Here is a 4223-nt window from a genome sequence, read left to right on the forward strand (position 1 = left end):
ACTGTCAACCCCACCCAAACACATTCCCCCCCACACTGTCAACCCCACCCAAACACTTGCCTCACCCTCATCCCCATGATAGATGTCTGAGAGAATGAGCCAAAAACCCAACAGGTTGGTTCCTGATTGGTTCTCCTGTTTCCCATCCCTGTGATCCCACTACATTTGGGAATCAGTGAAATATTGGCTGATTGTTCCCTGAGCAGAAATCCTGCTCACAGCTAGCCAGCACTAAATATAAAAAAACTGAAAGAACTGAAGATGCTGTAAATCAGAAACAAAAACAGAAGTTGCTGGAAAAGCTCAGCAGGTCTGGCAGCATCTGTGGAGAAAAATCAGAGTTAATGTTTTCGGTCTGGTGACTCTTCCTCAGAACTGATTGTAGCTGGGAAAAGATTAGTATATTTCTAAAGATTGGGGGGGTGGCGAAGGAGGAGTAAACAATAGACAGAGATGGAGCTCAGAGAGAGAGAGAGACAGACAGTTGGGCAGACAAAGGAGTGGATAAAGGACAGTTTGGGGAATGAATTGCTGCTAATGGGGAGCGTTAGTGGCTGACAGTGGGTTGTTTGTGGTTGGAACTCCTGTGATGACAAGATGCTCTGCAGAAACCCATCCAAGGTCCTCAGACAGCACCTTCCAAACCCACAATCACTTCCATCTGGAAGGACAAGGGGCAGCAGAAACATGGGAACACCACCCCCTGCAAGTTCCCCTCCGAGCCACTCCCCATCCTGACTTGGAAATATGTCGCTGTTCCGTCCCCATCACTGGGTCAGAATCGTGGAACTCCCTCCCTAATGACTTTGTGGGTTGTCCCAGAATGGGACTCAAGAAGATAGAAGGTTCAAGAAGGTTCAGCTCACCTTCTCCAGGGCAATTAGGGAGAGTCATTGATGCCCATTTTCCTTGAATTTAAGAAGAAAATCTAGAACATATAAAAATTAAAGAGGATTTTACTGCAGGGGAAGAACGAGTTAAACATTGGTTTGTTTTATATGTTTAACAGCACAGACAGTTTACTTTAATCCTCTGTTAAGCAATTGACAATGTGCTATCAGACTGAAAGATGCATCAGAGGAGTCAATATATAGAAGAGTTAACCATTAACTTGGTGCCAAAGTTGTTGTATGAGATTTAAAGTGACAATCCCAGTGATTTGTGACCTATGTGTGAACTGTCATTACAAGCATAAGCACCAATTGGCAATTACAAACTATGCCATATTCATCTGGTGTGGCTGCTGATTGGTTGGGATCAACCTCAACAGGCACCAATAGCAGAGTGATTAAAATTAAGGGATATTGAGGAGGCTGTAATCTGGGGAGAGCGGAGATCCTGGAGAATGGGGCAGAGGGTGAGGCCAGGCAGGGATTTGGAAAGATTTTAAAATGAAGAAAGAGTCGGAGCAGGCCAATGATTACAGGAAAATGGGGCAAACATTCTCCCTGGTAACGCCTTCACTATTTTACACGTGCGGAGTAAGGTGGTGGCTAGGGAAAGAGTAGGTCCACACAAGCATAAAGAAGGGAATTTATGCATGGAGCCACACGAAATGGGGAAGGTCCTTAACAAACTGCATTGATTTTCATAAAGGGAGAAGGACATTGTGGATGGTAAGATTAGGGAGGGGTATGTTGACATTCTGGGGCAATATCAATATTAATGTTGGTGGTGGAGTCTTGAAAAACATTCAGGTGGTAAGTCCCCAGGGTCTGATGGGATCCATGCCAGGTAACTGAACGTAGCAAGAGAGGAGATCTTTGTATCCTCTTCAACCAGAGGTGAGGTCCCACAGGACTAGAGAATACCTAATTGTTCCTTTGTTTAAGAAGGCCAATAGGGATAATCCAGGAAATTATAGACTGGTAAATTATGATCAGTGGTTGGGAAATTATTGGAGAAGATTCTTTGGGACAGGATTTATTTGCATATGGAAAAGAATGGACTTATTAGGGGTAGTCAGCATGGCTTTGTGTGGGAGAAATTTTGTTTCATGAATTTAATAGAGTTTTTTGAGAAAGTGACAAAGATGATTGATGAGGCTGGGGCAGTGATGTTGTCTACACTGACTTGACTAAAGCATTTGACAAGGTCCCTCATGGTAGGCTGGTCCAGAAGATTAAATCACATGGGATCCACTGTGAGTTGGTAAGTTGAATACAAAATTGGCTTGGTTAGAGCAAGGTCAGAAATCACACCACACCAGGTTATAGTCCAACAGGTTTATTTGAAATCACAAGCTTTTGGAGCCTCGCTCCTTCTTCAGCAGTTCGGTTTGTTTAGTACATCCTCATCAGTGGTGTGACCTTTTGATCTTTTACTTATAAATTCCGTGTTGGACACTCTCTCTCACTAACACCTGAAGGAGTAAGGCTCTGACAGCTTGTGTTTTCAAATAAACCTGTTGGACTATAACCTGGTGCCGTGTGATTTCTGACCTTGTCCACCCCAGTCCAACACCAGCACCCCCACATCACGGCTTTGGTCATAGCAGACAGAGGGTAGTTGTGGAGGGTAGCGTTTAAGAGGTATTTAGGGAGAGACATGAAAAGGCAAAGAATAGAGAGATACGGCCATGTGCAGGCAGATGGAATTAGTTTAAAATGGCATCATTGTTGGCACAGACAAGGTGGGCCATAGGGCCTGTTCCTGTTTTATGTTAATCAGGACCCCTTTTCCCAAACAGTTTAAATTGCTGTTTGCTTTGAGGATTGATATTCTTCTGTCTGTGTTCTGACAAGTGCCTGATGAAATGCTTCAGGAATATTTCCCTCTTTGTCACCAATCCTCAAATTCTACAGAATACAACCCGTGTTTATGGCATGTCTTCTCGGAATTTAACCCTTGGAGGTCTGGAATCATTCTGGTGAATTGACACTGCTGTGTGTTTGAGACCTTTGTGCTGTACATGGCTGGAAGGAGCAGGTCACATTCCCTGGAGATTTGTTATTGTTTCAACAGGATCACTTTCCCATCAATTCTCTCCAATCTTTCTGTCCTCTCAGTCCTACAGCTGTCCCTCTTTCCAGTCTTTCTCAGTTTCTCACGTTCTCCTGATCTGTCCCCTAAAGACCCCAAAATGTACAATTTCACATTTCCCAATGTCACAGTTTTGTCCAAAATGCAACAAACCTGCCATAATCTCATCGTAATTTGATGCTTCCATGGATCTTGGTTACAATCTCCACGGGACAGGAAGATGGAACAGCCTCCTAGCAGAACACACCCACCCTCCTCAATAGGGCAATATTATAGGGCAGACAGGGGGAATGGAGGGGGGGGGAATGGAGGGGGGGGAATGGAGGGGGGTAAATGGAGGGGAAATGGGGGAATGGGGGAGGGAGAGGGAGGGGGAGGGGACATCACAGAATGGTCTGTGACCAATTCCAGAGCACTGAGGCAAGAATTTAAAGTTGGAGAAAATGAGAGTGGGAGGGAGCTGGGAAGCTGAACAGGGCAAAGACGATTGAAACAATACGTGAGGACTTACAGGGAGAAATGTAATTGGTTATCGAATAATATCTGAGACTAAGGACAGGAATATGTTCTGACGAAAATTTTTAAAAGCTGCCAATGAAATAAACAGCTGATATGGTCATTCTATCTGGAAATGGAATCAAAGTAATTATTAATGTTGGGGTGCTCACAAACAATCTCTAGCTCTATTGGCTGTTTACACTGATGACTTATGTCAAACCAGTTATCAGTTAGTTAATAACAACCAGCTAGTTACAAGGATAACCTGGGCTCGGTGTAAATTCCTGCTAATCCCAACCACTGCAATACCACTAATGTCCACAGGGTGACAGGCAAGATCTAACAAAGAATACCTTACTCAATGGCACCACCAACAGGTCACAACTCTTCATGGCACCTACAATTACCCAGTGACCACTCACCGCGACGGAGTGACCGCTCACTGCGACAGAGTGACCACTCACCGCGACGGAGTGACCGCTCACTGCGACAGAGTGACCGCTCACCGAGACGGAGTGACCGCTCACCGCGACGGAGTGACCGCTCACCGCGACAGAGGGACCGCTCACTGCGACAGAGTGACCACTCACCGCGACGGAGTGACCGCTCACTGCGACAGAGTGACCGCTCACCGCGACGGAGTGACCGCTCACCGCGACAGAGTGACCACTCACCGCGACGGAGTGACCGCTCACTGCGACAGAGTGACCGCTCACCGAGACGGAGTGACCGCTCACCGCGAC

The sequence above is a fragment of the Rhincodon typus genome, chromosome 24, assembly GCF_021869965.1.
Source record: "Rhincodon typus isolate 14 chromosome 24, sRhiTyp1.1, whole genome shotgun sequence".
NCBI lineage: Eukaryota > Metazoa > Chordata > Chondrichthyes > Orectolobiformes > Rhincodontidae > Rhincodon > Rhincodon typus.